Raw genomic sequence first — 13968 nt, forward strand, 5'->3', positions numbered from 1 at the left:
GGTTAAATTAGTATTAATGATTCATAGATTTTATAAAAAAAAATTGACCTTAGCATTCTTTCTAGTTTCTAGTTTTTTAATTTTAATATAATGTTTAGTTTTTTTTTTTTAGGTTTATGATATTAACATTAACTTATATGTTAGTCTTTTAGATATTAATTCTTAAATATTGGTTTTTGTTTTATGTCTTTGTTTTATAGATTTTTAATATGTGTTAGTAATTCATAAAGGTTATTTACTTGATATTAATTTATAAAGATTAATTATTTGATTGAAATTTATAAAGATTAACTAATTGATATTAATTTATATAAATAAAAATAATGAATATTAATTCATAATTATATAAATAAAAATAATAAAAATAATAAAAATTTTAATTCATAATTATTAACATCAATTTTAGGTTTCTTTTAAAAATCTCGCCTGCCGACCTTTGCTGTTCCTTTATAAATTTCTTCTCCGGTCAAAAATTCAAAAACTTCATAATTATAATAAATAAATTTAATAATATTCCATACAATTAATATTTTTATTTAGAATAAATAAAATTTAATTTATTTAAAATAAATAATAATTTAATTTTTTTAAAGACCAAAAAATCTAAAGTTCAACTCCCAATGTAATAAGAGTAAGATAAGTAATAGATGCCAGAGATATAGTGGTAAACATGAAAATCAACCTCAAAACGTGTTAAGTGAATACACGACTAAAACTAATCTAATTACCGATTAAAAAAAAACCAAATTTTTATTATTAAAAATATAACTTCAATTCATTAAAAAATAATATCATAATTCAATGATTGAAAAATATTATAATAATAATTATATATTATTTTATTTCAATAATAAAAATAACAATAACAATAACATCCCAACTATAAGAATAACATAAAATTTTCCAAATTAATAATGAAGTAAAATATTTAAAACCAAATCACTTTGAAAAGGAGATCTCAAAGTCTGAGACACACTTTCTACGATAATGATTAAGATCTCAATGCTTTGTTCCAATTTAACGCCCTTTTACACATAAATAAACCATTTTTAATAGATATGAATATTCGTTAGTTTTGACAAAAACACAATTTTATTGACATTTAGAAAAGAAAATACGTCATCGTAATTTATTTTAAAAATTAAATTATTTAAATTATATTAAAAAAATATAAGTATATATTAATTAAATTAATTTAAATAATTAATATTAATATTAACGAATGATCGCGCATTACATCCAAACAAAAGGAATCTACATTACCTAATTGCATTCATTGTCTATGAAATATTTAAAAATTGGGGGCAAAAAATTACGAGGACTTCAAACGCTACATCAAATCAAAAAACGGAAGCAGGGAATTGCAAAAAATTGCTGCAAAAGTCGGGAAAAAGATGAGACTGATTTCCCAGAAGAAAAACAAATGTCGAAAAGAGCTCTGAATCTCCTGGAAAACAAGTAAAGTCGATCATGGAATGAAATTGGATTACTGTTTAATCTCTACCGAACCTTGTTTTAAAAATGCAGATATATATCCTCAAGAACTCCAGGTAATCGTTGCCGAAGCCGTATCGTCAGGCCTCAGACGCGCAAGACAGGAAGTAAACTACAACGAATCACCCCATAAAGTGGTAAATATTGTGAATTTAATTGAAATTTGAAATTAAAGATCTATAACAGCATTATGGCGGCAAGAAACGATCTTCCTGGCACAAGTCACAAGAAAACTACATTCCGACCAAATGAAGGGATCCTGGCAGTTGAAAACCTTGTCTTTTTTCTTTCCAGTCCAAAGAAATCAACGAGTTCGTTTGATCAGGCTTTATAAAACTAAAGTCGCAAGGTTTCGGTCGAAATCTAGAAGAGCATCGAAGGTTTTGGCGAATTCTTTACGCTACTGATACGGAATTTCAGACTGTTAGCACAATGTTTAATAAATAATCTCGTATTTAAACAATTTTGTGTAAGCTTTAACGTTTTAGTCAGTTTTCAAGCTTTTTTCCATGGCATTTAACAAATCCACTACCAGATAAGGGTTTTTGTCCACAATCTTTGCCAACACTACTTCCGAAAATCCAGTAATTTTCTCGAACTGTCCAAGGGATCATAGCAAGAGTCGGATCGTAGCGAGAATGTAGAATTTCTATAACTTTCAAAGTTTGGCCGAAAGGCAGACGAAGACAGTTAGAAGACCCTGGCCTAGCGACTGGGTCGGGAAAAACTCCAGACGAACACAAACCGCCTGTGAAATTTAACGGTATTTGCGCAATCTTTACTAAATATCTGTCTAGGGAACGCCTTAGCCTCCTGATTTGGCCGCCACAGGCAAACTCCTGGACGAGCGCACTAAATTGAACCAAAATGCAAAAAGATTGTGCAAAACGAGGAGAAAAATATAGCTTACGCTGAATTTCGAGCGGAAACAGAGGCACGATGTTGCCCTGAACGCCGCAGAAAAGGTCACACGGGGTCAAAATCTCACTATAAATCCAAAAACGGCGTCAAAATTTTGGAGAAGTTGCAGCAATCGGTCTCCTAAGTTGCCAGTTTCCCTGCCCCTGAGGACGTTTTCTTGCGAGGGCATGAGAACAAACAGGTCTAGAACCGAGTTCATCCTCCACATTCGACGACCAAGATCGTTTGAACCGTTACCCGTCCTTCTCTTCCGTACGGTTGCCAACTGTTTGGGGACAAAATTCTTGCTTGGCGGACACGTGTAAAGAGGAAGGCTATGTGGTCCGACAGAGGAATGGACACGCTAGCGGAGTCGACCTCAGCGAGACCACTCTCCATCGTCGGGTCGGGAACAATCCTCGGCAGCGAAAATGGTTCGTAGCCGTTAGATGCCTTAAAGTGTCACTGTACATAAATCGGTGTAAATCGTTGGTTAGTGAGGCGGATAAGAAAAACAAATATCATTTTATTCTAATTGAAAAGAATCAACGCTCAGTATGGAAAGATTTTAAAAATCAGACGGTCTGGATTTCTTTCAAGGTCCTCTTCGAATATACGAGCAATGATGAATCATTATTTTGGAGATCGATAGAATACTAGGTGACTCCGGATTTCAGTGGAATAAATAAACTACATATAAAAGAATTATATCGGTAGCAATTAAACACGTGTAACTTAAACAAACGTTTTATACAATTATTAGTGAAAGTTGAGGCAAATGAAAAAAGCGGCAACGAGGGAAGAGGCTCTAACGGAAAGAATTTCGATTTCAAACTTCTAATCATGTCTTTACAAGCGTTCAAGACAAACTGAACTGAAATAATTTAATTTTAGTCCTGTTTTTACGAAAGTTGCAGGGTTCCCGAGATTTATTTATTATTTACTTGTGTCTGTGTTTCAATTTCAACGGCATTTAGAAAGTATTCGCTGTCTATTTACTCGTCTACATGTAAGTATTAAATATTAAATGTGTTTCGATTTCAACAACATTTATAAATTATTCGCTGTCTATTTACTCTAGACATGTACGTATTAAATATTAAATTAGAAAAGAATCTTTGCATTAGGTATTGAAATTTTTTTGCACTTTTCAAACTTGTCGGGTGACTTATTTAATCATCTTAGAAAGCAATGGGAACAAATCTGTATAGTGATGGTTTTTAACTACAAATAAGACTCTGGCTTAATATCCGTTGAATAATGCAATACTCAGGATTTCCCACGTTGGCCTGGCCTGCAAAGAATAATTGATAATTTCCATTTAGCAAGGAAATTTTTAAAAGGTTTTTAAGTTTTTGGATGAGTAAAATATTGTTTTTCATATATATACTATTGATATTAACATGAAATTTTTGTCTTTTTTATATAGATGTGAAGTTCTGGGTTATAGTTTATTTGGAGAATAATAGAGGAAGATTAAACTATCCAAAAATAGTGTATAATCTATGATCTCAAAATTAAAAGAAATACTTCTTACCCTATCCTATTGATTGAAGCTAGTATTTCTTTATTAAAAGCTTGGCTATGACTAGGTATCTCATGTATAAGAAGAAATCCACTATTTCTATCTCTAGCCAAAACCCCTACCTCCACCTCAAGGGAGGATGGCATAAGGATGTCAAGTCAGGCTAAACTATTGGGGGATAAAGGAGGAGATCATCTTGAAGAAGTAGGATAATATTAAAAGTATTATTACTTCCAAATTTAAGGATAAATTGTGGGGAGATAGAAAGTTAGAAGAAAAAAAGGAAGTTATGGTATTATAAGGGGGTGATCAACCCCAATCTAGAAAAACATAATTATCTTTCCATCTTGACTAGTGCCAAGAAAAAAATGAACATTGTTAAGATAATAACTAATTCTCATGAACTTCAAAGTGAAACCGGAATTGGTCTTGGATTGCCGAGCTTACATCCGTTCTAATTTTCAAAATTGTGATCTAAGAACACTTCTCTCCCTTCTTTTTGACCATAAAAATAAAGTGTTAAAGAATCTTAAGTAATCTCTTACTTTCTTATGGTCTGCTGGACCATATTGGTCTTAATGGACGTCAATCATCATCATATAACAAATTTCCAAATATATTTTATCCTAAAATCATTATTCTTATTTATTATATTAAAGTATTTTAAATACTAAGCTTTCCCGTACCAACTTTAATATCTCTAAATTTTCAAAAAAAAAAAACAAAAAAAAAATTTAAACAATATTTTTTTAATAAAATTGTATTTTAAATACTCAACTTTCCCATACCAACTTTAATATCTCTAAATTTTCAAAAAAAAAAAATAAATAAATAAATTAAATTTTAAACAATATTTTTTTAATAAAATTAAACTTTAAATTGTATTGATGCATTTTTATATTTATAAATTTTTAAAATACTATTTTTTTATTAAAATTAAATTTTAAATTCTATCTATTAATATTCAATATTAATATAAAAGAATTTAAAATATAGAAATTCTAAATAAACTATATATTTAAATAATTAAAATTTTGATAAGTATGTTTGTCATTCAAAGCCTAGGGAAATATTATATGCTAATTACGATAACTATTAGTCAATGGTATAAAAATCAATATAAAAAAATGGTTGCTCACATACTAGTGAACTCTAGAGCTAGAGGTCTCATGCCCCCTAAATCAACCCCTCTCGTCCGTTGAGCGATAATGACACAAGTGGGCACTAAATACAGAAGACCAGCAAGCATAGATCAAAATGGGGAATGGACTTGGCAAAAGAGAGAAACAAAAAAAAGGAAATGTAAGCCACCCTTACATGTTACAAAGTGATTTATATTGTGTATCCTATTAATAATATCAAGAAGCTATACCCAATCATTATATGATAACAATGGCTACTGTACTTATTGTGCATGCAAACATAGAAATGCAATCACGATTGTGGTGCACTGCCACCTATGATTCCTAATGAAACTTGGAGACGGTAAAAGGAGGTGTTCCAAAACCCTAATTTTAATTTGATGTTCATTTGAATAATAAACTGAAAATGATGATGGTAAAATTAATAATCTTACCCGACATCTAAACCATTAGAAATCTACATTGCGTAACTCCATTCAATATTTAGTATTTACAAAATGTTTTGAAAATTACACAAACAAATATGACTGAAATTATGAAAACTCGATTAATATTTTAAAATAATTTGCTGCGTAATGGATTACGTTAAAAAGTTACAAGTTACAATGAAATAATATATAATAATAATGGTGTTGTTCTTTTCTCTTTTTTTTTAAGAATTTGATGACTTTTTACAATAACATAATGTATAATAATAATGGCGGTAATGGTGGTGTTCTATTTTTTTTTAGGAATTTGATGATTTTTTCTATTAAATTTTGATTTCTGTTGTTTAAATTGAATTTTTGATTATATATATAGTATCTTGAAAAAAATTAGGGCACTTGGATTGTGAGGAGTTGAAAACTCATATTTATAATTCTAATAATAAATTGAAAAAAAAATTCCAAAATATTTAAAGATATACTAAGATTATAGGAATGTTACTTAGCTTATTTTTAGAATAACTTATATTTAGGTATAATCTTATTAATAGACTAAATGTCTTTAAATCAGATAATACAATTTGTTGAGAAATTGTGATTTCGTGTTTTTTAGAATACATTTTTGAATATTCAAATAAATTCAATACAAATAAAGATACTCAATCTATGCACTCAAACTAATTTGTGAACTAAAACTTATGATTTTTAAAAATCTATACCATATATTAAAAAAAAAAAAAAATAATAAAAAAAATCATTTCATCCATAAAATAATTACTAATTTATATTTATATTATTTAACAATGTATATTATTTAAATTTCCCATATCGTATTCAGATTTCTACAATACTTATGTACGGAGAGGGAGGAATAATACATGGATCTCAAATTATGTAAATGTACACAGATATCTTGACATCCACCTCATTATAGTAAAGTGATGTAAATGTATTCCCTTCGGGATCTCTACGATGATTCCAAGAAATTCAAATAACCCAAAATTCAAATAACCGTTCAATACTTCTAGGTAATCTTAAATATTACAAAATTGATTGAAATTGTAAAAATGACAAAAACAATAGTAATAGAAGAACATCTTTTGAAGAAAATTCACATAAGAAAATTACATTACCATAGAATAATAATAAAATTGGTAATATTGCTCTGCAAGTTTGAAGAAACAATGGCGTTCCCAGCTCCCGCTCTTTCGCTCCCTGGGCAGCTAAACTCGCAGGTCTCCTCCTCTGCAGCTCCCAAGTTCTTACCCTCGTACGCTCTTTCGAACCGGTCGCAAAGCAGAGATAAATGCAAAAGAAGCGAGAATACCAAGGTAAGGGTTTCGATGGCTCCTGAAGCAGATGCGGGCGAAGCTCCTCCCTCTGCGCAACTGATATCTGGAAGCGAGAAGCAGCTTTCGGGGCCCGAGAATGTTGTCGAAAGTCTGTATGCCCTTGCGAGATACAGGGATTGTGCTGTCATAGTGGCGGGAGCACTGGCAGCAGGATACGCCGCGGGTGCCACTTCTAAAAGAACGAGAACTGCTGCATTCGGGGGCGCTCTGGCTCTCGGAGTGGCAGGCGGAGACACTGTTTATGCTTTGAACTCCATAGCTCCCAGGATCGCCGCTGCTGCTCAGCACATTAAGAACGTCAAATGCGGTGGTCCCACCTCTTTTAACAGGGAAGAGACTGAATCCCTACTTCATAAGTACGGGGAAAGCAAACAGAAAGAAGCTCTCAATGCCGAGCTACGCAACCTGCATGAACGAATGCGTCGGCTACCCTTTGTTGGCGGAACCAAGGAGGATGCAGATGATATGTTTGACAAAACGCCCCTGCGCGATTTTATCCCAAACAGGGGCTTTTTCTCTGTCTCAGCTCAAACGGAGAGCGCTGGAAAGGATTACGGTAGCCAGCAGAAAACAGAAATTTCAAAACCATTCCAGATTCTGATCGCACACATCTCCGGCAAGTCAATGCTGCATTGGGTGAGATCTTCAGATCTGGTGCAGGAGCTCAAGCTACTCATGGAAAAAAAGACGGGGATTCCAACAATGTATCAGCGTCTCCTTTATGAAGGTAAACAATTGGAAGATACCTGTCCCCTGTCCTGTTATAATATTCAAAGAAATGCCTCCATTACCCTGTCCATGTGTCTGCGAGGGGGTGCTGCTGGACAGTCCTCTTCAGCTGCAGCCTTTTCCTATAAAGATGCAGTCCATTCTAAGAAGCCCAAGGAAAGAGCTCCCCCTGCTCCATCTCCCAAACCCTTCGTAGTGGACAAGTCGGAGGATATTCCTTCCATTGAATTAGCACATCCCATTTTGGACAAGCATTATCAGCTGTATACAGAGAATGGCATCATCTGCAGGTTCAATGGTCTTTGGCCTAGTACAGCAGATCTGTACGAATGGATTCATGCAAATTGGACCAACAATTGCAAGGTTCTTTTATGCTCTAAAGGCTTCTTTATAGCAGTGTTTGTTGACAGTGATGATTACCAAAGAGTCTTAACTAAAGGACCTTGGTTTTAGAATTCTGCGGGTCTGTTCCTTACTCCGTGGTTCCCGGAGTTTGATCCTTCCACAACAGTCATCACCAAACTCCCGATCTGGGTTAGACTCCCTAACCTTCCGGCGCACTTATGGAGCTTTGTTGTATTTGAAGCCATCGGCAACTCCTTAGGTCGTTTCCTTGAAACAAATCCCTCAAGAGGGCTAAAAGGAATTTATACCTATGCCAGAATCTGCGCAGAAATAGACATAAGCAAGGGACTTCCTGATCAGATCATTCTCAAAATAGGTGATTTCCATTGGTCTCAACCTCTGGATTACGAGAATACAGCATTTCGGTGCCGATATTGTCATCTCACAAGGCACCTTCAAAGTTCGTGTCCTTCAATGCCATTCCAAAAAAAGAAAGCCAAATCCAAGCCAAAAGATAAAAGCTGGAAACCTCATGATCCTCCCCCAATGGACGTGTTTTCCAGCTCAGATGAAGAGGACGTGGAGGAAGATGTGGAAGTCGTAGAAGAAATGACAGAACAGGTCTCTCCCTCTGTGCGTCACGAGGAAGCAATAGTCCCTCCCATCGCTCAGAAACGAACTCATGAGTCATCTCCTTCGGATTCAGACAAGGAGCTTTCGCCTCCAGTCCAAAACAGTCTTCAAATTGTTCTTGACCAACAAGGCCCAAGTGGTTGGGTCAAAGTCGGCAAGAAGAAAGGGAAAAAAAGTCGACCAAGTGATTCCACACTCGGTGGGTAGTTCCTTTGGCTTGGTTCGGACTCCCTTCTTCTAGTTTTGTTGGTTCAGCTCTACTTTAGTCTCTTCTTCTCTTGGGAGCCGAGGTGGATATTTTATCCTTTCCGGCTGCCCTTACAGTCTTGTGGTTCTTGCCGCCCTGCGTGGTGGGCAGTCTTCTCTTTTTAGTTTCCTGAAGTCTAGTTTGATAACGTTTTTGATACTTGGAAGTATAGGAGCCTCAACGTTGTTTTCCCTTCGGGACAGACTAAGGCCCCTAAGTTATGTACTTGTATAAATGTTTGTAGATAATAGAATCACCGCAGCTTACAAAAAAAAAAAAAAATTGGTAATATTTGTATTAAATGAAATAAAACTCACTAGTCAGCTCTGCGAAAGAGAGTTTGAACCAAGAGAGTCTGGCTCTGCAAAACGCTCTACATTGTTCATGCACATTACACATTAAATAGAAAACATGGTTTTAGGGAAGTTAGAACAACATCTTAAGAAATGGAAAGTAATTCGGTTTTAGGGAAGTTAGAACAACATCTTAAGAAATGGAAAGTAATTCCTATCCTGAGGTTACATGAACCAACTCAACCTATTCTAAGATATTCTCTATTATCTTCAACACTCCCCCTTAATGGAGAATGGGTTCACATATATGCCTAGCATCTCTCTAAACATTTGAAACTTAACTTTTCCAAGAGGCTTAGTGAAAATGTCTGCAACATTATCACATGTATTACAATATTCCAAATGAATTTCTTTGGATTGCACTTTCTCCCTGACAAAGTGGAATTGTGTATCAATATGTTTAGTGTTTTTTTGAAACACCAGATTATTGGCCAACTTGATTGAACTCTGATTGTCACATCTGATTGTTTTTGCATCTGTCTATTCTTCCCCAACATCCTAGAGAAGTCTCCACAACCAAACTACCTCACACGTTGCTGCACACATTGCTTTATACTCTGCTTCCGCTGAGGACAAGGAGACTGTGTTCTGTTTCTTGCCGCTCCATATGATCACCCCGGATCCAATACTAAATGCATAACCTGTTATAGATCTGTGATCATCTACATTTCCTGCCCAATCTGAATGTGCAAATCCTGCCAATCTAACATCAGAAGAGTCAATATAAATAATTCCATAATCTACAGTACCTTGTAGATACCTTGAAACATTCTTCGTTGCATTCCAATGGCTTTCGAGTGGCTTAGACATAAATTGGCTTAACACATTGACTGCATAAGCCAAATCAGGTCTAGTGGTGGTTAGGTAGATTAGACTCCTAACCAGCTATCTGTAAAGTGTTGCATCCGCCACTTTTGAGCCATCTTCACACTGCAATTTGATGTTCTACTGTAATGGTGTCGCTGCAAGCTTACACTGATCCATTCTAAACTTTTATAATAGGCTTTTAACATACTTTGCTTGGGTCAGAAATGTTTGACCTGAATCTCTCCAGATCTCAAGACCTAAACAGTATCTAAGTTCACCGAGGTGCTTCATTTCAAACACCTGTGACATCTGTTGCTTGATTTCATCGATTATATATGTAGCATCACCTGTAATTATCAAATCAACTACATATAATGAAATCAACACTACGTGCCCTTGTTCATCTTTCATGGTGTAAAGATTAGGGTCATTCTTACTTCTATTATAGAAAACTTGCAGAAAAAATGAATCAATCTTTTCATACCACGACTTGGGAGCTTGTTTTAGTCCATAAAGTGCTTTCTTCAATCTACAGACTAAATGTTCTTTTCATTTCTGGACAAACCCTTCTGGTTGCTTTAGATAAACCTCTTTTTTTAGTTCTTCATTCAAAAATGCAAACTTTACATCTAGTTGGTACATCATCCAATGTTTCTTAGTACCTAAAGCAATTAACATTATGATAGTGTTCAATTTAGCTACAGGGGCGAAGGTCTCTTCATAATCTATCCCTTCTTGTTGTGAGTACCCCTTTGCAACCAACCTAGCTTTCAGGTTTTCTATAGTTCCATCTGCATTAATTTTCGGTTTATATAACCATTTACAACCTATGGTTTGTTTTCCTCTAGGAAGTTCTACCAATTCCCAAGTGTTATTTCTGATAATTGAATCATATTCCTGTTCCATGGTTGTTTTCCATTCACTACATTCATTTGCTTCTTTGTAGCTAAACGGTTCAACCACATTCATCATACTAGTTATAAAATCATTTTCCCTATATCTTGCAGGCATTTGAGCTTTCCTACCTGATCTCCTGAGTGGTGGGGTGGTGGTTTCAAACCTTATTTGATCATCATTTATTTCTTCCTGCTGCTATTGTTGTTGTTGTTGTTGTTGTTCATCCTTTGCCTTTGTCTACTGCTGACCCTAATTGTTCTCTGCTTCTTCTTCCACAAAGTACGGAATGTCCCATTCCTCATAGTGCTCATCAGGTTCTTCATGATCCTGCTCATGGAATTTAACATCTCTACTGACAAAAATCTTGTGAGTAGAGGGATTAAATAATATGTATGCTTTATATGATGAACAATACCCTATAAAAGTACATCTGATGGATTTTGAATCTAATTTTCTTCTATCTTCCTTTGGAATGTGGGAAAATGCTTTAGATCCAAATATTCTTAAGTGTTTTACTGCAGGCTTATATCCATATAATGCTTCAAAATGAGTTTTAGACTCAAGACCTTTTGTAGGACTCCTATTTTTCAAATAAATCCCAGTATTCACTGCTTCAACCCAAAAACTATTCGAAAGATTCTTACCTTTCAGCATACTTCTAGCACATTCCACCAGTGTTCTGTTATTTCTTTCTATTACTCCATTCTATTATGGAGTATGAGGTACTATGAACTGCTACAAAATTCCATGATCTTTACAATATCTGATAAGCTCATCCTTCTTGTATTCTCCCCCTTGATCAGAACGGAGAATTTTTATCTGTTTCTTTGTTTGTCTTTCAATCATATTTTTAAATTGCTTAAAGTATTCAAATGTATGACTCTTCTTACTTAAGGAATACACTCAAAAATACTTCGTACAATCATCAATGAACAATAGGAAATACAATGCACCTCCTAATGATTTTTTTTGCATGGGTCCACATAGGTCTGTGTGCACTAATTCAAGTATATCCCTTTGTTTCTTTTCTACTCGAACAAGGAATTCTTTTCTATGCATTTTTCCTAAAGAACGGGAATCACAATCATTATGTACGTGTTTTAGCATAGGAAGATCTCTTACCATTTCCTTCTTTTGTAATAACAGCAAATCATTGTAGTTGATGTGGCCAAATCTCTGATGCCAAAGATCTTTTGTAGTCAAGCTCGCTGTTGTCAATGCTTGAACTAGTGCAGGTCTCACATCCAACTTGTACAATCCTCCTATTTGGATTCCTATAGCAATTGTCTTCATACCATCTAGCAGATCTTTAATGTAGCAGTTAGATTTTAAAAATTCAACTTTCAAATCTTGATCTGTAATCATGGATACAGAAATCAAGTTCTTTGTTATACCAGGCACATACATTACATTATAAATTTGTTTTACATTACCATTAGGTAGAATGACAGAAATTTTCCCACATCCTTTGATTTGATGACTTCTGTTATCACCTAGGTAAATCTGTGCGCCTTCATTGATTTCTTTAAAATCTTCAAGCCAGTGCTTATTCTCCATCATCTCTGTTGACACTCCTAAATCTACATATCAGATGTTTGCATCAACATTTTCATCACGATCTGCCATGAACAATCTTAAATTCTACACCTGATCACCATTCGCAAGATGACTTGCATGTCTTTTCGGCTTCTGTTGTTCTTCATGATATTTATTTTTCCTACACTCCCTGGCAATATGACCCAATTTTCTGCAATAAAAACATTTAGTTTCAGAGTAGTTTTTATTCAGATGCATACCTTAGGTCTGATTTGGCCATTTCTGTGAACTTGCTCCGTTTTGTTGTCTTTCCCTTTGAATAAGTTTTTCTTCGCCATCAATGCAAGATCGACACTCTAGGGCTTACGAGTGGATCTTCTTTCTTCTTCCTGCATCAGTATTCCTATCAGCTCTTCAAATTTTGGGATCTTCTCTCTGGCATTTATCCCAGTGATGAAAATTTGGTAATCATCAGTGACACCATTCATTGTAATGGTTACAAGATCTGTATCGTCAACTATATGACCAATGTCTGCTAATTTGTTCTTCAGATCCTTGATCCTTGCTATGAATGAAGCAATTGTTTCATTCTCCTCCATCTTTAGGGATAGGATCTTACTCTTGAGGAACAAAAGACGATTTGAATTCCTTATCTCATACAATTACTTTAGAATTCCCCAGATCTCGTTAGCTGACTTACATTCTCTGATGTGCGGTATGATGCAGTCTTTCACCGACATCTTTAACATTGTCCTTGCTCTACTTTCTCGTTTCTCCCAATCTGGGATCAATGCTGATCCAGTCGCGAGCTTCAGCTCATCCCCATTCACAATCGTCCAAGCACTCTGCACTTCTAGCAGAGTATGCATCTTGAATTTCCAATTTGCATAATTGGAACCATCGAGCTTGTTATGCTCATTCAAGCATGCTTCAAACATATTGTTATTCATCTTGGCAATTTAGAGAAAAAATTTCGACAGGTAAAAGATGTTAAATTTACCCCAGATTTGTGACAGAGACAGATCATTATTCTTCAATGTTGTTTGATCTCGCAACACATGTGCAGATCACAGTGGCTTCCTTCCCAGCCTCCAGACAACCTTCTGTTGTCAACTATAACCTTTTTCTAGGCTTCTCGACGCAACTTCTCTAACAGCTACAACCTTGTTCTTGGATTCCCCATGCAGATACAGACTTGTTCTTGGCTTTACACGATCGTTGCAGATATGCTTGTCTTTTTCTCGACGTCATCACAGTTGTACACGTCTTTCCTGTGACGAAAAAATTAGAAAATATGAGCAAAGGAGCTACAGTGCCCTCGTCGCAGAGGTACACTCATAACCAGCAGTGATTTCAGATTCGTCACAGTTATCCTCCTCACAATTGTGATGATCTCGGTTCAAAGAACCCACCCACCAACCAACGTACAGGTTCTTCAGCTCTGACGCTTTGATACCATGATAAAAATGGCAATGTTTATATTAAATGAAATAAAACCCACTGGTCAGCTCTACGAAAGAGAGTCTGAACCAGGAGAGTCTGACTCTCCAAAACGCTCTACATTGTTCATGCACATTAGACAT

This window comes from Pinus tabuliformis, chromosome 1_1 (genome assembly GCF_031772625.1).
Source record: "Pinus tabuliformis cultivar Carrire ecotype Pingquan chromosome 1_1, CPIR1, whole genome shotgun sequence".
NCBI classification, from domain to species: Eukaryota; Viridiplantae; Streptophyta; class Pinopsida; order Pinales; family Pinaceae; genus Pinus; species Pinus tabuliformis.